This window comes from Cyrtonyx montezumae, unplaced genomic scaffold, assembly GCF_038088225.1.
Source record: "Cyrtonyx montezumae isolate F1298 unplaced genomic scaffold, pur_monq_1.0 scaffold_13, whole genome shotgun sequence".
In the NCBI taxonomy this organism is placed as follows: domain Eukaryota; kingdom Metazoa; phylum Chordata; class Aves; order Galliformes; family Odontophoridae; genus Cyrtonyx; species Cyrtonyx montezumae.
The window spans coordinates 31445985-31467236 of record NW_027071859.1 but is presented as its reverse complement, the minus strand read 5'-3'; the positions used below and the strand labels follow the sequence as shown (position 1 = coordinate 31467236).

At 40.3% G+C, this 21252-nt stretch overlaps 1 long non-coding RNA gene across 2 annotated transcripts in view; it reads left to right on the top strand.

Annotated features, from left to right (window-relative positions):
• The window catches only part of LOC136045316 (uncharacterized), a 31510-nt gene that overhangs the window by 6894 nt on the left and 3364 nt on the right, over positions 1–21252 (top strand). For both annotated transcript variants that reach the window (XR_010621892.1, XR_010621891.1), the window contains exons 2-3: positions 2757–2864; positions 16686–16750. This is a non-coding gene — a long non-coding RNA (uncharacterized LOC136045316). The remainder of the gene's footprint in view (positions 1–2756; positions 2865–16685; positions 16751–21252) is intronic.

The window sequence follows — 21252 nt, the reverse complement described above, 5'->3', positions numbered from 1 at the left end:
TTGTTTGCCCCTCAAAGGTCTACAGGCATAGCAGAGAACTATTTTTAAAAATGAGTTTTAGGCTGTGAATGAGAAAAAAAAAAGGAAATAAGAAAAACTTCAATGTATGTTTTGACAGACATCTACATCTAATTCAGAAATACTTGACAGCATCTTGTTCAAATTTCCAGAAATGTCTCTGGGCTGGAACCAGTTTTAAAGAATTTTAGTCCCCAAAGTGGATTGTTTTTCCAGAATGTTATGAGTATATGAAAAAATAAAATAAAATAAAAGACTATTATTACAGTAACTGTCAATAAAAAAAGCTAAAATATATTGGTCCCTTAAGGGGAAAAAATCATATACTACATGGTTTTGCTCCTGTGTTTAACAGGTGCTAGGAAGGTGTTGCAATTCCTTATATTTCTCATTCCTTCCTTACTGCTGCATTTTTTTTATTTCTTCTTCTTTTTTTTTTTTTTGTAATTATTTTTTATTGCAGGATTATGTTTTCATTACTGAAATTTCCTGCTTTTATGGTGATGCACAAGCCAGAATTTTCTTGGCAGTTACCAAATCATTTGATCTCATGTTGGAGAAGGACAGAACAAATAGCAGTTATGGGCTGGAGATGGCCAGCTCATTCATTTGCACAGCTTCCCTTATGAATTATTCTCTCTTCAATGCCGTGGTGTGAGAAGAATGTTAGACTTTTCCTACTTTGAACTGTATGGGTTTTTTTCTTGTGAAATACACAGTTTCTAGTTAAACCTCACTATGTAATTCCCTTCATTTTGTATTTGAGTTTGAATTGCTTCTTAGGGATAAAAATGATCTCCAGTGAGATCAAAGACAAGTTCAGCAGCTTAGAGAAAAAAGGTAGTGCTTCCCCTTTGTTTTCTTCCATGTTTATTTTTCTGACAGCACTCTTTGAAAATGGCCCTTTTTGACGGGGCCACAATTTTGTTAAATGACTTAGTGTTAATATTATGTCTTGTTTGTTTGTACAAGTGGAACATGAAAGGTGGGAGATACAAAAGTGAAATAAGCACAGGAGATAAAAAACAGAACAGTGTCAAGAAAAATGTGAAGAGTGGCTGAAGTATGACCACATATTTCAGCCATTCAGCAGCAAGATGGCACTCAAAAATCCTCCTGATGGGCCTGTTGAGGTGTGTAGTCACTCTGTTGTATCTTTGAAGCTTGCCCTGCTTGCTGTGTAGCTTGCACATGAGAAGTGCATGAAATACATACTGAGTATGTTGATCAGAAGCCAGTCAGCTTTGCCTCAAGTTGTGGATCAAGATATGTCTTCCTGAGAGGATGGAAAGAGAGAACTGGAATCCTGATCCAAGAATATTGTTGCAGACCTCAGGATCACCCTGCACACTCCTTGTGGTGTTCCAAACTCTAGACAGAGATTTTGAGGTCATCGATGTGATGATGCTACTATGGCTGAAGGAGACTGGGTAGTGGATCTCTTTTCTCAGGCTACACCTAGATCTTTATGAGGGAGCAGGATAGGGACCAAGTGGTGCCTGTCCTTCCATCTATTCCTCAGAGAGATGCTGAAGTGGCTGAATATCCTTCTGAAGGCGTTGATGCTAGCTCCCACTTAATGGGCTTCTGCGAGACTGTGAAAGTTACAAAAGCTTGGCCCACTAAAGACAGGTCCCCATCCTTCAGCCTGTTGCTAGTCAGAAAGTAATAGATTAGACATGGCTAATGACAAGATTAGAATTGAGTACAGGTATCCTTTAAGATCCTTTGAAAGCTGAAAATTATGCTAGTTCTTACTGAGAACTGAATAAAAGAGCTTGTCATGTTTTAAATCCTAAAAGCATGCCATATTGGCTAGCATAAACTCTTTTTCATTGTGGAAATCAGCTCAAAATCTCAGACTCATACAAAAAATGTAAGGTGGGCTAGTCCAGCCTTCTGCCCGAGGCAGAAGATGGCTCAGGGCAGTACTGAGTCCAGTTCTGAAAACCCCCAGGGATGGAGACTCCACACCCTCTCTGGGCAGCTGGCCGCTGTGCCTGGCCACCCTTGCTGTAAGGACTGTGTTCGGTCAGAATTGTTTAATAACTGGAAAATGCATTTCTCAACTGAAGAACTTTTATGTTTAAATGCCTTATTTCAAAATTTGACATTTTCTCAGAAAAGTGGGGTTTATTAGAAGAGTTGAACATAGCTGTGATTTAATCGAGTGGCCATCTCCTGGCACTAAATGTTAAATAGCTTTACACTTTCATTTTCTTCTAGACATTTTTCTCATCATGCTATATCATCCATGATGCAATTCTTACTGTATATATACTTCCCTTCTTGTCGGGGGAGAAAATGGTTTATGATGTTGAAGAACCTGACCATAAGTAGAAATGGAAATGCAAGAACTCTCTAAAAATTCTTATACAAAATTGTATTTTCTGACTACATTTTCCAAGAAGATGTATGGCATTTTTTTTAGCTCAATCTGATAAACAAATGAGCATACATAATTCCTCTTCATAGCTTTCAGCTGTTTCAACGAAAGAGCATGTGCTAGAAGTAGACACCAGTGTTAAAACCCTGTCTACCTGTAACTTGAACTCAAGCACTCCTCTTCAAACTTCGCAAAATGGAAACAAGTTCTGATTTGTCATCACTTAATAGATCACTTGGAAGTGGAAGAAATTAAATAAGGACTGCTTTAATTCTGAACAACACCGCTTTTCAGAGCCATTTGCTAGCTTATTTAAAATACTAACTTAACTGTCTTTATTTTTCCCATCTAGGTAAATCCTTTTATAAGGCTAATGGAACTTCAACCCTTGGTCTGAGCACAGTAGCATCTTTATCTCATACGACCTGCAGGTCTATAATATCATAGTATCCTATGGACGGTAAGCTGATATGTATTATTTTTTGTGGTGTTGAATAATTCTGATATACTGAAATGCTATAAGAAGTTCCTTACCTCTGCTTTAAAGGATAGAATTATTACAGATGACATGAAATAGTATTGCTACTTATCAGGGAAACTAGAAGACTTTAATTTTTGCAGTTGAAAATTATAATCCAAGGGCAAAATTCTGTGTTTCAAATGGGAATTAACTCTGTGTAACTAGGAGCATCAGGTGGTCCCTTACAACAGAATCTGGACTATTGTTTTTTCAGATTTATGTAGTGTTTTATGCCTGTCCCAACTGCTGGCTGCTAGTTGTTTCTGTTGCTGTAGTTGCTCGTGGTCCTCAATAAATGCAAAATGGTTCTCACTCGGTACTTGACAGCAGTAACCTAAGATAAATATTTTCATTTACATAAACATTGTTTTAACATTTCAGAAATTGTAATAAATAGTCTCAAATCCCAGAAGCCATCTAGACTTTGCAAGAATTACATTGGTTTTTTGAAAAAGATTGATGTATTTTATTATTTCATTGGTCATGGGCCAAGTCAAGAGGGTGGACTGATGAAAGAGATGCTTAATACCTGCAAGGTTTTTGTTGCTTCTTTTCTCCATGTTAACAGACTACTTATCTTTTTTTTTTATTTTATTTTAAATTGTTATGCGCCCTTATGCAATAAAGGATAATCTGAGTGGACGGTAGCAAAGAGTAGAGACCAACTGGCTTTTAAAAGCAAATCCAAAGCCAAGAAACTTCTTCATAATTACTATGAAGTACTGAAAAGAAACTACATTACTTTCAGCCAGCTTGCGAGCACAATTGGTACTTTCTTCAAAATGGATGCCTCGCAGAGCTCAAGAGGTTTGCATGTAAGCAGTTGCAATCTGTACTTTTTTGTATGTGCTCTTTGCAGTGGAAATTTTCTCCTGTAATCCCACTTGGACTTGGATAGATTTTTTCACCCGTGCGATACTGTAGCACAGGCCTGTGCCAAAAACAACAACACTCTACAAGTTGCAGAGAGGCTAAAGCTAACAAGGCACTTTGATTCCCAGGATTTAGTATTTTTTCAAAACAGCTCACGTATGTGATCAGACACAAAGGCCAGATGAGACCCGTGGTCACCTCCAAGACAATCCCTCCTTGCTGCATATGTAGCATGAGCCAACTGCTGTTCTTCCCAACCGGATGTAGCCATCTCCTGCTCACTGCCCAGCCTGAAGTCCTGTGGATACTGAGGTTTACCTGAAGTAGTTGTGGATTAATATGTACCCAGCACAGATTCACTGACACGTTGTCTTCCAAGGTTGCCATATGAGCCTAAGAAACCTTGTAACAAACCTGATAGAATGAATATCCCCTACCCACGTTACGAGCTTCCTAGCAGAGAAGAAATCAGCATTGAGACATCAACTGTCACTACCTCTGGATGTATTTTCCAAATCTTGTGCCCAGTGTACATTTTGCAGTCACAGCATGAATGTGTGTTGGAGTAGTGTGGTCTGAGCGGTTCCATTATTTTGGAATCTGTTTATTACAAATCTCAACAGCTAGTCCTTCTGATCCTCAAAGAATTATTTTAGCCAATACTGTAGCTGCTCAGAATTTGCAGACACCATTTGTGTAGTCCACACAATTCAAATTCCTGTTTCCTTCATGAAACTATCCCATATGGCCAAATGACTTGTATCTATATGAGCGTGTTACAAATTCTCTCTAAGAATGGGTCAGCAAATACATGCATGTGTACGCAGTTATCTGTGTGTGCGGCTGTTTCACATGTTTACATTACAATTTAGAACCAACTAATGGTGTTAGAAATTCAGCTTGGGAAGGCAGAATTTTACTTTCAGAAAGGACAGGTTGCCCTACAGAATTTAAGGTCCCCTACAAGGAATTTTACATCCAGATCTCCATTAGTCATTTCTAGGGCAGATTTCCTAATAGCCAGAGGTCCTTCTGTGCTTTGATATGGGAAATGGGATTAAGCTGGGACCTTCAGGAGCTGGAGTTGACTTGGCTTTTCTCTTCCTATTGGATGGATGTTTATTAGTTAGCGTTCATTAGTTACGGTGGAATTACAGGTCTCAGAAGACAGGACAGTCATTTTACAGATTACATATTTTACCGTCAGAAAGAAGAAAAAATGCATTTATTCCTGGTTTCTTAACCTATAATACTGAAATTATGACTACTGGCCTTAATTTCCTGCAGAATTCCCATGACAATTCTGCTGAATTTCTGCAGATCTCCTGCCTCCCAGTTATCTTTCCACTGATTTGAAGCTGCAGCTTTTTAGCTCCTGAACAGACTAGCATACAACCAGGAGCATGTAACTTCTCCCAAAGCTGCCAGACTTTCAGATTCCTTTGTTTCTATTGGGCTTTGCACACCTACAAAGACAATACAATATAATTGGGACTTTTCTGAGTATTCTTTGACTGCTGCAGGATTTTCAAGAGATTGACTGTCCAGGCTCTATATGCTTATGTCTATATTAAGTTCATAAGTTCATAAATTCATAAGGTTGGAAAGGACCTATAAGATCATCTAGTCCAACCATCCTCCTATCACTATCCCTACCCAACTACTAAATTAAATCCTTTAGCACCTCATCTAAACGCTTCTTGAACAGCACTAGGGATGGTGCCTCAACCACCTCCCTAGGCAGGCCATTCCAGTGCCTGACCACTCTTTCAGAAAAGAAATGTTTCCTCAGGTCTAATCTAAATCTTCCTTCCAATCTAAATCTTTCCTTCTAATCTAAATCTTATTTACTTATATTGAAATATAAGTAAATAAAAGATGAAGCACCCCAATGCTCTTCATCCTTGCGTTTGTCACTGTCTCCAGCTAGAGACGGAGCATACGCCCAATCACAAAGTTAGACTAGTATGACTTGGTGGTGACAACACTGTTGAGTAAACTTCATGAGGCATAATCTGTTCTTTTTACAGAGTAATTTCCATTAAATTCAATTTCTTGTTCATTATATTGTAAAGAGAGAGGAATCTACTTATTCACAAATTGCTTTGAAGTGTCTGATTGCAGATGCAGTGAATTGCACTAATTAGATTGCTAAAGCCTAGCAGATAGAGAAGGCCCTTATTTGTTCTTCAAAAATATTTTTGTTGGTTTTATTTAACGTAGTAGTCCTTCCAGGTACCTGACGTTGTGCACTGTAAACCAGTAAAACAAATATTTACACAGAACTATCTTAGGTGGGATGAGAAAAGGAACAAAGAAAGGATGAGTTGTTTCAATATAGGAATTAGGACTTACAGAGAAGGCCCTGCACTGGATTTTTGAAAGTTAAGTAACACTGTATTTCCGTGCTCGGACGTCAGTGTCTGTGTTCAGTGTGTGGACAGGGTAACAACAGTTCTCTGTGTCTGAAAGGGAGCCTAAGTAGAGAACAGCATTTTATGGCCAGCTGCGTGGCTGGCACACGCCAGCACACGCCAGCAGCCACACTGAACAGGTCCTCTGTAGATGTCTCTGTGCAGGGCAGGGCAAGGTCGGGCTGAGCAGCTTCTCCTGGTGGCTCTACTGGCCTATGGTAGTGGGAAGTGAAACTGCTCAGGGCTGCCCTGCGCTGGGGGGAGGAGGCTGCTGGGTCTCACTTTCGATTCCCGAGGTTTGCACCCAGTGTCACTGGGTGTGTGCACACCGAAGGGAGCTGGGTATGTACAAATACAGGCTGTATTTTCCCGAGCCTGTTCCTGCAGCATGCTTGCTATTACTGTTTGGTCTGACAGAGAGCTACCAAGCTTAGGAGATAGCGTGATGAAGTGTAGAAATTCATTTGGGAATGGTGAAATGCTTTTCAGCTTAAGGCTGTTGTGTTATTTCAGAGATGAGCCAGTCTCTTACATTCCCAGCATTCGTTATCTGTCAGTGTCAGACAAATATTCAGAAAGGCCTCTTGGGTCTGCTGTCTAGCTAACATACCACACATACAGCTATAGCAATACATGCTCTGCTGAAACCAGCTCTCTTCGGCCACCTATTGTACTGCTCCTGCCCAAAATACTTAAATACCAATGCAGAAGCCTCACAGCTAAACTACAATCTTGCTCAACCGGGCTACATTGCATAGATTTTTTCTGGCTATTTTAAAATCATTTGTCAGGCAGAATTATCCATTGGGTATTTTAGAATTATGTTGTCTAATATTTACAATGGAGAGAAAAAAAGGGGAGTTAATTCATGGCAGCAAAATCACTTGATAAGGGGCTCTGAGGTTCTGCATACTGAAATTGTCTATCAGTTCCAAAAGAAATTATGTCAATTAGACTCAAAATATTTGTACATTTACTGAAATGTGTGAACTTTTATTAAGACTGAATTATGTCATAGTTCTGTTTTCTACGGTGTCAGTGCGTTTCTGGAAATAAAGTGATGTGAGATATGCAGCCCCTCTGATCCCAGTCACAAACTGCAAGACTATGTCAAGGAGAAAATGCTGGAGAGGTGCTGCCTCAAGGGTATCAAAAAAGCCATTTCAAGATGAAATCAGAGCCCCGTAATATATTAAATTTTTTCTCTGCTGCTTTACTTATATAAGAAGCATCTAAGTCTTGGACAGAAGGCATGTTGCCTCCATACCAAAACCTCTTCTGTTTGTGGCAAGGAGCAGAAAACCTGTCTCCAGCACTGAAGCTCAGGGCTCCTGGTACCCAACTATTGCCAAAAATAAATTATGTATGTAGCCTTATAGTCCTACACAAATTGTCTGATCATTGTAAAAATGAAAGTTAAGAATAAAACTGAGAAAGAGTATGGAAATAGATAATCTTAATCCTAAATAGAAAAAACCAAGTGTTCAGATTTCCATTGCAAAACTGCTCTTCTTATGCTAGGATTTTCACAATGGATTGGCCTAAAGCTTGGCTCTGAATGAGAAAATGTGCCCCATCAGGCAAGAGCTTGATGTTTGCATGTTCTTTTTCGTTAAATTTAGCAAGGAGAGCCTACAGCCTTAATTAATGTCACTTGTGATATTAAGAGGCAAATAACAGAGCAACAAGTCAGATGGCAAAAGTGAAGACAAAAAAGCAATGGGGAGCACTAAAACAGTTGTGTCAGTTCTTATGGATTTTAATGAGATTCACAGGGCAAAGTTTTGAAAACTGGGGGAAGGAGAAAAGAGTTTTGGACTTCTGTTTTGTTTTGTTTGCCGAGTCTTGGGCTAATTGTCCTGTGTAAACAGTACATTTGATAGAGGAGGAAGTGAGATTTATTAAGTTGCTCAACAACTTCAGTGCTGAATTTATTGCACTATTTTAAACAGATCTGCATGTTTAACACAAAATATATAAATCCTTTCCAAACCATCCAAATGTTTCGTTACATATTTAAAATTCTGCTGAGTTTTGTTGAAATGTTTATGAGCTCTTCTGTTCTTGACTAAAGCTGAGCATTTGAGAGAGAACAAGGGTTTTCAACTTAGCCTTGGTCTGTATCCTAAAGATTTAGCTTGGTCAGTGAAGAACTATGAACCTTGGAACACAAAACTAATGAGGTTCTCATAGCACAGGGTGCTTCCTCGTTTCTGACCTCTCTCTCATTGAGTCAGACATACTATTAGCCAAGCAGGGCTTAGTTCAGGTCAAACACAGTCACGATTAGCTTTGGGAGAAACAACGACAAAGTCCAAATTTCCAGTGCAGAGGCTATTGTCTACTAGATGTCTTGTCTTCCCCTGACAAACCATATAATTTCCTTCTGTTTCCCAAAAATAAGCATGAGTACAAACAGTCTGGAATTCACTGGCTCTCTGGCTGCTTTGGAATTTGTATCTTACTGGAGGTTAATGGGATTATCTAAGTGACAAGAAGCTTACTCATGTGAGAGGAGATTTAGGAGAGCTATCCCCTAACTCGTCAATGACGTTCTGCATGTGCATCTCAAACAACGCAACTTTTATTGCTCCTTCTCAACTGTTCTACGCTGTTAGACTAAACAGACTATTCTTGGAGCAAAGAAGTGCCTAAAAAAGCAGTGGCTTTTACTCTAGCCATATATCCCTTGGCTGTGTTGGAGTGCTGATGTAGTGACAGTCTTGGAACCCTGCTAAGGAGAAGTAGTTGTCATCTTTTTGCCCCTGAACATCTGGTCACAGTGGCTACAGCTGCAGATTTGGCATCCACAGAAAATTCTCAGGCTGAAATTTATAGTGTTTATTTTAATATTTAAAAAAACAAACCTTTGTCTCTGAAATACTCCAGAAATTAAGATAAAAATGGATTTTTTTCCTCAAGAGTCAGAAGGAAACAACTTGGAAAAGAAAGGCAAAAGACTTCCATATCTGATAGATAATTATGTTTTATCAAAGAGAGAAGTAACCCTAATCAGAGCTGTATCCAGGTATTCCCATACAAAAGGATCTCCTTATCCACCAGTGTAAGAAAGAAAACAGAGGAGTGCCTGATTTGTTGTCTGAGAACAGTGTCATTATTTTCTATGGTACAAGCAATGCCATACATTTTTCTGTTAACTGTTGTTTGTTTGTTTGTTTGTTTGTTTTCCCAGATCCCTGAAGTGCTAGGTACTAGCGTGTAGAAGCAAATATTAATGGTTTAGATGGATGGATCTAGTTATTTAATGTTTCTGCAGTGAAAATATCTGTGTTTCATGGGATTTTAAGTATTTATTTTTGTTTTTTTAACATTTTATTTCCTTTCTAAAATCATGTAGTAGGAACCAAAGTAGCATCATATAAATGAAAACTAGTACAAAGCCTGCATCTCAGGCTAAAACTGCCAGGTACCTGGGCAAGGTCTGGACAGCCCATGTTTCAGGACATTTATAGTTGACTGCCATGTGTCAAACGCCACCTACAAGATAACTGTATCTCAAGAACAGCTCAGTGGCATCACTTTTCTCCACTCTGAATGTCACTCTAGATCTTCTCAGATGCAGAGGGGACAAATCTCTGCTTGAGGCTTCACTGAAGCCAGGCTCCTCACAGAAAGGCCAGGACTGCAGTTACATTCCCTGAGAGTTTACTCAAATTACTAATGGTTACTCATTATCTCATAGAACCACTTAACATTATTATTGCTGAAGTCTACAGGGAAGCAAACATGTTCTTGATTGAACTTGGGTGGCTAGAGGAGATTAAACCTCCAGCATCCTCCAAATTCACGTCTTGGCTAAAATTCTGTGGCACAGACCCAGCATCCAAGCAGTCAAACAGATGGACAACCCACGTGTCCCTTCTTTTCCACGGTTAGATACCACCTTGATCTTGGTATTTACTGCCTGCAAGCAGATTAACGCTTCCTCAGCGTGGAAGGAGAATGATTAAGAAGATACAGCAGTTGTTGGTATTACATGATCAGATTGTTACAGTTTCTCAGGTAAGATGAGGCTGAATCATTATAGAAGGAGGCAAGGCAAAAGAAGAAGGGGAGGTTTGGCTGGAACATCCTCTTGAAACAGTGAATTGTGCAGGTTTTGTATTACAGTTAGTATCTTTAAGCAGTAGTGTCCCTTTGAGAAGCTCTCTGTGTCTGATGGACGAGGTGAGGCCAACTGAGCCCTGCAGTTGGCCACCCCTGTTGGGATGGGGGCTGTCACTGGAGGTAGATCCCAGATGGGCCACTGGTGCCAGCACTGCACAGCTTGACTCTCCCCTGGATTGGAGCCATCTCTCCATTCTTTCTTCAGTCATTGCCAAGCAGCTGCTTTAAAACTGTTTCAGACAACAAAAGCAAACACTCTCTAGATTGGTTTTGTACTCCTGGATCCCAGGGAACACAGGCTGAAAGTGAAGGACTTAGCTGCGACACTCAAGTGGTAGTGCTGCTGGTCAGACACAGGCCTTGTTTCAGCCTCGAGCCCCAGTGTGCAACTGTTCGGCCTACATTTGTGACCAAGAAATCTGACAAAATCCTCTGCCAGACTCCATAGTCTGAGATGGATGAAGAATCTGTTAGTCTGGCAAAGATCTGACTACTGTACATCTCTCTCCAAGCCAAATACATCTCTGATTTTTTTATTATTATTTTTTGGAAGGGAATACTCATGCCATTAAGCAAAATACACCACAGTCCACCTATTTACATCTCATTATAGCTTTGCTTCGACAACCTGAAGCATGCAGTAATTGCCCCGATGTGCATTTCCTGATGAGCCATCTACTGCTTTTCCAAACTATAAAGGGCTTAAGAAGGAAAACAACAACTAAAAAACAAACAATCAAAAACAAAACTAAACAAAACAAAAAAACAACGAACCACTCAAAAAAAAAAAAAAGAGAAAAAAACAGCAATAAGATTCATTTTAGTGCTGGCACTCTTCAAAACAACAGTTAGCCATTCTAAGAGCCAGCCCAAGAGCTCCAATTCCAGTGAAAATCTTTGAAGGGATTTTAGTGGGTCTTTTTTGTTTGTTTGTTTCAAGACAGACCACTTTGATTTCTACTTCACAGCTCCTTTTAAATAAACAAATAAATAAATAAGATATAATGCAGACACGTGGTTCTACAATCTTCATTATGATTGTCTCTGTTTTGGCATGCAGTTTGATTCATGTGTTATCTTTCCCCATCTGTAAAGTATGTTGTTTTGCTTACACACATATGCATATTAGAAAAAGCAGAAGGATGAAGTATGGTTTGCTGAGACAGGATGTCAAGGCATTGTAAACATTCAAAAAAAAAAAAAAAAAAAAAGAAAGGAAAAAAAAGAAAGGCCTTAGCAGAATAAAGGCAAGAGGGTTTTTTTGTCTTTAGTGACAATAAAGGGTTCTGACATATGGCCTCTAGCCATGGGAACAAAAATACTCAGCTCAAAAAATCCCATAAAAGCCTGTGTGACCAATTTCAATGCAGATGAAAAAAAATTCTTCTAGAAAATAAGCAAATGAGCTGTTTGCAGTGCAACAAATGCCTACAGTACTAACATGAATTGTGAAATCACTGGCTGTGACTGATCAGAGTTCATTAAAAATAAATCTTGGCCCAGCAGTTTTAATAAACGAAATGAGCTATCAAGGCAGCAATGATTCGCTTTTTTCTCATGCAGAAAACTGTCTGATTTTGCATTTTTCACTCAGCCAAATAACTTTTGCTGAATTAAACTAACACTGGCTTAAAAAATAAAAATTCATGTCTCATCTTTCTGAGGATGAGAAGAAGCAGTCAAACCTTCAGAGCCATTCCAATTTAACTTTTTCTAAAATTCCTTCTGTCATTTCAGGCTTTGTGGGGAAAATAAATAAATCAGTCAATAAATAAATTGAGGCCATATTTTCTGCTCTGCCTGAGGAGGCAATGCTGAGAAGGTAGGCATAAAGGAGGGTTCTGCTCACACCGCTAGGAACAGCACAAGAGTTGCCAGCTCTGTGGTGCTCAGCAACGTGAGAACCATCATGCACCAGAAGATGGCTGCTAAGGGGCTCCAGCCTTTGAATAGGGCTGAGCAACTGTAATGGGTGCCCATGTTGGGCACAGGCAAGGCAGCTCCAGCACAGCCTTGACACATCACCTTCAGCAGGGCTGTGGGTCTGATTTGGCACTTGAAATTACAATCTTGTGTTCTGGTTCAGGAAAGAGAGGAAACAGTGCCTGTGCAGAACACATGGATGATACCATCACGTGTTTCCTCTGGATTTTCCCCATTGTTTTCATTTTCTTCCTCACACAGCAGCAACAGAAAATGAACAGCTTTGGTCCCAGAACACAATAATATGTCTTCATATTTATGGCCCACATAACACAAAACAAATACGTCATCTACTCATGCTTGCATTTCTCTGCCACTGGGACACACAACAGTGTGAGTGGGTGGACCTCACTGCTACAACAGAATTCCAGTTATGAAAAGAATGTCCAGAAAGCAATAAAAAATGGGGAAATAATATTTTTGCTTCCTCCTTTATCCTTCCTTCCATATTTCTCCATTGTTGCTTCCCCATAACCTCCAGTCTTGTTGCACCCCTGAGGAGCAGCAATCTTTATCTCTGTTGAGCTCCTCTGATCGTGCTGATGTTGTGTAGCTCAGAAAGCCAGCTGCTGAGACTAACACTGTTCCTGACACATTTATCAGTAAAAACCACACCAGTGGCAAGGTCTACATTTAACTGAGCATATGGAGCAAGCTGAATGTCAATGTGGCAAAATGAGTGCTTTAAGCAAACATCATCCAAGCTCCAACTGCCTGTATCAATTTCCACTTCTGGATATGATTACAGCTGAGTTCAACGGGGAGTCACAGGCAGAGGTGTGGGTGTCCTGGTCTAAAGCTCAGTGGAGTGGGTGGAAAGTCACACACCAATTTAAGTGTGCTTTGGATCATGCCTGTAAGTGGAGAAGAGCAAGCACAGAGTACTCCGAGGACCTGCTGTGGTGGCCCTGGATTTTGTGGTAATTTCTCCCAGTCTAAAAACTTAATGCACAAACTCTGGGTGCACACGGAAGAAGCGATGCTTGGAGGGTATGGGTCACTTACACCCTAAGGAAAGACACTCACTGGAATAAATGGTTTCAATAAAGTAACAGTGTTTACTTTTCCTTCACTGCAGCAAAACACCTTCCTGAAAGGTCCTAGAGGTTAAATAAACTATTCTTAGTCAAATACTTAACAGTTAAAATCCAGAGCTGCCCCTACCCATGAGATCTGATGGTTGGTGGTTGTTTTTTTTATAGTTTACTTTTTTTTTTTCTGGATACAATAACTTGTACAGTCTTTTTATGTTGCCTCTCGTATCTCTAATTAAAGAGGACCAGAAAATGAAAGAATAAAGCAAGACTGTTGCATGTTAGCAGATGTTTTAAGGCAATTTTTCTTCACTGCAGTTTCTCACGTACAAGGTATTAGGCAAGAACCGACCCCACAGTCTGGCAGAACACACCCAAGGGATCATCACATAGCTATGCCAAGATCTTCTGTTCAGAAAGTTGATTTTCTTTACTATTTCCATTCATTTTCTCATCAGTGGCAATATGGTGACTAATAAATGAGGTTATGTCTTAGTGGATTTGATAGCAGCAGCCTGTTGCAATAATTTCTGCCCTTCAAAATAGCCAACATAGGGTTGTTTTATTTTGCATACTATCCCATCAGTTATGTGGTCTACTCCCTAAAATGTTCCCTCTCGTTTTGATCTTATAAAGATTCTTGTTTTATAGGCCTTAGATGAAGGACAGTTCGGGTTTATCAAAACAGGGGGAGATTGTAGGGAGGAGAGAACAGCAGTACTGTGTTTTTCCACACAACCTGTTACGGTAACAAGCACTCCCCCGCAATGTTTGTTGACAGATGTTCAAGGCTCAGGACAGAAAAAAATGCTTTCAGCTGATGGCTGTAGCACCACTTCTGAAATAAGTGTGAGCTCCAGGCTGCTGAGCTCAGGAGATAAGGAAGCAGCAGGAGGACAAGAGATGAATGAGGCAAAGATGGGGAAGAACAAATACACAAAATAAATTCATGGTGCTGATGGAGTCCACTGATGTAGTATCTCCTGGACTGAGGAATGAAAAACAAATGGAATTAGAAGGGAAAGATCTGGATCAGTGACCTTCAAACATGCGGCTTAAACTACCATAGAAGCTGGGTTCCATGCTGAGTGTGGTCATGGACTAATGCTTTCGAGAGCTTGTGCAGATGATTGAGCACAAATGAAAGTGTCCAAGGGTGAGGCTACCACATCTTCCATTAGGTGATGTGGTTTACCAGCCCTGTTGTGGCTTGTGGTATAATCCTGACTTGGGTGATCAAAATGCAAGGCCCAGCCTGGCCATCACTGTAGCTGAACCTGCTGGTATGTACAAAACTATTAAGCTGTTTGAGTCCTCCTACTGATGTCAGGGGAAGCTAGGCAAGTGATGATTGTGAATAGAAGGCATTGCATGCATTAGGCACATCAGCAGTTTCCAGCCACTCCTGAGTTCCTGGTTCTCACTCAGGGTTGGTTTCTCTTCTTGCATGTCCTGCATTCTCTCTGAGGCAGTTTATCCAGCTGTAGCCTGAACAATTGGGGTATTCTGGGGAGGGCTATTCTAGAGTGAGACCTCTTGTTGTGGTCAAGTTTATTGATTCATACTAGGATGACAGATGTATTTGTGTAGGAACTGAAAGTCCTGGGAGTGGATCTATCTCAGCAAACCATGTGTTGGAAGGGGATTCTGGGGATTCTCTGCTCACGGAATGGCTGTAACCATGGTGTAGGATAATCTCTCTGTCTTCTCTTTCCTCTTTCCTTGAATGAAGCAGCCAGGAATCATTGGAAAGACTATTCAGAGTCTTTCTCAAAAATTCAGAATGGAAGTACTCAAGATCCTGAATATTAGCTATATTTTGAAACATTGATTTTTTTTTTTCTGAGGCATCAGAGGGTGAAGTGGGGGGGAAGGTGGATGGCAGGGGAGAGATGGAAACAGATTTTCGTGCCAAGCTGTAGTGAGGGAGAAGTTCAATTTTCAAGTGTTTTCCAAAAGAATAACAAGCTTGATTTTTCCCTGCAATAACCTGGATTCCATTCCTCCAGAAAATATTCATGGAAATGTGGGGGTAGGCTGCTAATTTTTTTTATTTCATGATCAGATCTTCCAGATCCTGGGATGTACCTTACTTAGCAAACAAGAAATATAAGATTTGCTGTGTTCATAGCAAGCAAAACTTCTTCTCTTCTCTTCTCTTCTCTTCTCTTCTCTTCTCTTCTCTTCTCTTCTCTTCTCTTCTCTTCTCTTCTCTTCTCTTCTCTTCTCTTCTCTTCTCTTCTCTTCTCTTCTCTTCTCTTCTCTTCTCTTCTCTTCTCTTCCCTTCCCTTCCCTTCCCTTCCCTTCCCTTCCCTTCCCTTCCCTTCCCTTCCCTTCCCTTCCCTTCCCTTCCCTTCCCTTCCCTTCCCTTCCCTTCCCTTCCCTTCCCTTCCCTTCCCTTCCCTTCCCTTCCCTTCCCTTCCCTTCCCTTCCCTTCCCTTCCCTTCCCTTCCCTTCCCTTCCCTTCCCTTCCCTTCCCTTCCCTTCCCTTCCCTTCCCTTCCCTTCCCTTCCCTTCCCTTCCCTTCCCTTCCCTTCCCTTCCCTTCCCTTCCCTTCCCTTCCCTTCCATTTTGCCAGCTCAGATATCTATTAAACAGTGAAAACACTTCTTTTAATCTGAGTTTCAAAGTAAACTAGCTGTGCTCTCACCTTGAACATATCCCTATCTTCTCTCACAGCGTGGGAGTACTTGTTTACTTACTGCAAATGTTTCAGTGATTGTATGTGTACTTGAAAAAAAAAAAAAAGAATAAAAGCATTAATAATTTACCACCCAGTAACACTAATTTTTGCAAAGTTGCATCCACATCCCTAAACATTGCATGAAAGTGAATTTCTGAACATGTGAGTTGCAGATATGTACTTTCTAAACTGATATGCTGGAAAATGATGGTTCAATAAGGTCCAATAAGACTTAGCAAACATTTTCCTTTTCTTTTTTTTCTTCCATATGTGCAAAGCTTTCTCCTAATAACTTTCCCTAAAAGACAAAGTTTAGATATTTTCCTTTGCTGCTGATGAATCATCTGGCCACTTGGATATACTCAGCTGATGGGAATTCCAGTAGCCTGAGCTCTGGAAGCCAGAGAGAAAGAGAGGTGTGTACCACAATGCAGAGCGCATTGTGTGCACACATGCATTCCTCCCTCCATATATATGTACAGTTTTGACATATCAAAGCAATACTAGACAGGAGAAGAAATAAGGAGCTACTCATCCCTTTGGCACTGAGGCTGTAGAGGTAATAAATACTATTAGAAAAGTTTTGAAGTTTTATGGATGCATTGTGATCCAACTTTTTTGTTGTTGTTGTTAACTGAATCCTTAGCACCTTAACAAGGCAACAATGTTTTCTCAGGGAATGCTGAGGAAGAATGTCTCAAAATGGAAAAAGTAAGTCCAATTTCCATGATTTATGCCATTTACTTTGCAAACATAATATGTAGAGCAGAAATTTGGCTGATGTTAATCAGTATATTTTTCTTTGCATCAGTAGAGCAATTTCAACATATACCAGCTGAGAATCTGGCTCCACGTATTAAATAAAAAAGTGGGTCTGGCTTCCTGATCTTTTGTAGTAGACACACAAAACTATTCGTTACTGAGCTTGAAAAGAGATCTCACTTCCCCTTATTGGCAGCAGGCTGGAGAAATGGGGACATGGTGTGCTGAGCTCCTGGGTAGAAGAAATGTTTTCTTTCAAACTATAACGACCTTTTTGGCCATCTTAAGGAATATGTTCAAGCTTCCTTGGCAAGCAGAGGTGGGACACTAGCCAGTTACTACATGAAGGCTTTGAAGATGGAGGGAATAATAAAAGAAAAAAAATTAAAGAGGAAAGTCTTTTTGTTCCCATATGGGTAGCTAAGGGGTAACTGTTCATCCCCCTGCTTTGCAATTAGAAGCACTAATAGATCTGGTACATCAAAATCAATACTTTTTTTTTTTTAACTGTTCCGTAGCTTGGATGTTGTGCCTGGTTTTTACAAAACCACAGCACTCAGAAATAGATGCATTTATCTGCTGAGAATGGCTTCAGGTGGTATTTCTGATCTGTAAATGTCTCTGAACCTACCACTTTGGAAGATGATGTACACTATAATCAACAGAAACCTTGCTTGATAATCCTGACTTTCAACATTGTGGGGAACAGACAAGACATAATTTAGTGGGAAGAAATAAGAGATTCTTGGGTGAAAACAGGAACATTGCTTTGGCAAAAATGCTATAGATTGCACGTCTATTAGTAATAGAAACTGTAATTTGCAAACAGCTGCTGTCAGAAAAAACAAGTGGAAAAGTAGGTAGAAGCTGGAGGGGAATTGGGGAACTATGGAAATACATGTACACTATTTATTTTTTCTGATCCTTAAACAAACCTCATTTAATCAAGATTATCGCTCAACATATGCACTGAGAAGTACTGATTCTTGTGCGCTGAAACATGAAATAAGATTCTCATAATGTGAAGCTCTTGTGAGATATTAAGGCCATATAAAAAAAAATGAGCTTTATATAACAAACTTAGGGGGAAAGGATACAAAAACTTGATGGGTTTGAATGTCAAAGTCTGGTGTCCACCAAATGAGTGCTTAGATGTTGCAATTGTTTGTTTTGGAATGAATAAACTTTTTGAGCATACAGAGTGCAGTATTTGAAGATTAGATCTGTCCTTAATAAGCAATATTTCCTTACCTCCAAATTTTATTCTATCAGAGTGAGCTTTAGGAGATGTTTTCTGTTATTAGAGTATGCCCTGTACTCCTAAATAGCTCCATTATGTCCGGTGACCTCATTCTTACTAGGTTTTACAGGTCAGTGGTGAATTAAGCAGCCAGCTTCCTGCTAATTAATCCTATTTCGTTAAAGAACTGTTGGACTGCATTATCTTATCTCTGTTAAAAGGAAGCTTTTACAGGATTGGCAGCAGATTACAGTTATGAATGGCAACCCTGCATCCAACTCTGACAAGCAGAATCCAAGCAGAAAAGTGGAAGAGCAGAGCACGAGGCTGGCACACAAATGCCCTCTTCTTCCTCAGCACTCCTCCACCAGATGAGCCCCCAGTCATTCCTGTAGCCAGCTGGCTTTGACGTGATATAGCACCCAAGTCTGCAATGTGTTCAGTGTGCAAGAGTCCTGACAGAATTCCAAGTCCCCACTTGGTGTGACTACACGTGGGGGAGGCAAAGCCAGCGCAGTGTTTACCTACAAAATCTTGCTTCGCTGCAAATGAGCAGTGCCCCAGCCAAACTGAAAATCATCCTGAGACAGCTTGCTCAAATTGTGAAGCTCCAGAGAGGTCCTTTGATGTCAAGTTTTGAAATCTGTGGGTTGGCTTAAATATAATGGAAGTTGAGCACCTGTGTAAAATGCCCATGAATACATAAAGGGACTCAATAACTGAGAAACACAAACGTATTTGGTTGTTCTGGTCCATGTTGGATGAGCTGTAAACCAACAGGTTTACCAATAGGTTTACAACTGCTTCCCTTTTTTTTTTTTTACTTTTTTTTTAATTTCAATTTTTTTCTTTTTGCCTTTCACTGCCCACCACCCCTATGCCCTTAATATTTCATTGTTTGGTCTGGAGCCATGAGGATTCAGCCTATAACAGGTGGGGTTCAACCAGCCAAAAGGCATATCTCTGGAGCAAGGCAGGGAGGGAGAAGAGGAAGGAGGGGATGTATTTATAAATGGCCTCATTTTTCCAGATGTTTACGTATCAGGTGAAATTTGCAGAGCTACATCTATGAAAAGCACACATTTTGTAGAACGGCCGTTGGCAGGGGGCAAGGAGATTGGCTGCTCCGCAGGCTGCTGGACAACGGAGGCATTTTCAGCTGAGCTGCCTGAAATGCTCCCCCAAGCTCCTGTGTCATGACATAGCAGGACTCCTGCTCTGCATTTTTGATCCTGGGAAGATGTTCGGGAAAGGGGGGACTGGGGCTGAGAGGAGCATTTAAATACTGAAGAATGAAAAGTAGAATCACCTATGCTAATTGTTCATGTAATATTGAACTCTTCTTTGGGACATTTGTCTGTCAGGTACCATAACCAAAACAGCTCCTTATGATTTGTGTCTCTTTTTGGTATTACAACAGTGAAACCATGATGAATGCTTCAGGTGTAGTGGCAGAAAACCTGCTGGGTATTTAATGGTGGCTGATGCATTTGTACTATTTGGGATTAATAGGAAGTTCTGCTTTAAAACCTCAGGCATCTCAGCAACCCAAACAAGATGTTAGCTAGCAAGAAGAATGAAAGAGTCAGCTGTTCAAAAGAACTAAGTTGCACATGCCTTGTGATAAATTGCTAATGTATTCTAAAGTGCACAGAATTACAGAGCCTCTTTTCAGCAGCACAAGGGATACGTGAAGTACGTTTCCTTTTGCACTGTTTGCCTCAGAAGTCTCAATTCTTTATGTGGGAATGAAAACACATCCATGTGAAAAAGAGACAATGAACAAGAGGAGTGAGCAGCTTCTGCTGTCGTGTGACTGCAGTCTGTCTGGCCTGCACTCCAGGGCAAAGCTGTTCCTCATTTGTAGGTACTGAAGAATTATGAGCTGCACTTAGATGTGTATGGCATTTGCCCAGAGATAAAAGGAAGAATTACATCTAGCCTGGAAAATGTAAGGAATAATTTGAGAAAGAAATATATACTTTTTTAATTTAAAATGATATATTTTGGAAGAAAGAATATGTATTATCACAGAATCACAGAACTGTAGGGGTTGGAAGGGACCTCTAGAGATGTATTATCTTACCTTGGAACTTTGCTTCCTTCCTTTTTGGATACCTAATTAAAATCCCCCCTTACTCAACTAATTCCCTAGCTAAAACTGATAAAAATTGAGGCATTTTACAAAAAACAAACAAACAAAAAAAAAACTGTAGAACATTAGAACATTAGGTATTTTTAATTTCACTTCTATAATTTATACAGCATTGTCTTCAATCACTTCTGCCTTCATGGATCACACGTTTGCTGTGCTGCACTGTAAGAGAGCACTGAACACATGCACAGAAGAACTGCTCTGAGCTCATCTGATCTGAGTGTCTACAAATATTGCTTGCTTTCCTCGTGTGCAGTTCAATCACCTAGCTACTTCATAACTTCATTCTAAAATCTGCCTTTTTTTTTCCTTCCCTTTTTATTTTCCCTATTTTTCTACATCGTAAACTGACTTGTGAGAGAAGTCAAATCTGTGATACACAGCTCCCTGCAGCACAGACTTATGGAGCAGCCTATTCTGGAACTCAAGTACTTGCAAATGACACATAAACCTCTAACTAAGCCTTAGATCAAGTGACTTCACAGCTACCGGTAGGGCTATTTTTAATTCTCTACCTCGTTTTGCACACTAGCAATAATCTCATGCCGGGTAAATTGGGATGATCTGGCTTAAAAGTTCAGCTGCAGCCATGTTAAAAAGACTAGAGGAAATGGATAGCTCATCTCTGGGACTTGCAGCCCTTTGGAACACAGCCAGAACTTCTTAAAAACAAATCAGCTCGGGATTACAGTTTGTTAGAGGCAGAATGGCAAAATCATTTCCCGACTATTTTTCAGTCTACTGCTTCCTTTTTGCTGTTCAGAGAGAGCAGATCTGCTCACCCTCAGCTCGGGACATTGGCTGGGTGTGGTGCTTTCAGTGGCACTGGATAACCTTGTGCCTTGGTGCGTGAGCACAGAAGCCATCAGTGGCTGGCTCCAATGTGCAGAGAAGCTGTGGGGATGTGATGTCCACATCTCTGCTTCTTTGGTCCACGAGTGCATCCAGGAGCGGTGCAGTTTGTGATAAAATGCTAAGGTACCATGGGAGCAAAGTAAAGATGATGAAGGCAGTGAGTGATGAAAAGCTGCACATGTCAGTTAATAGGGAAACAGA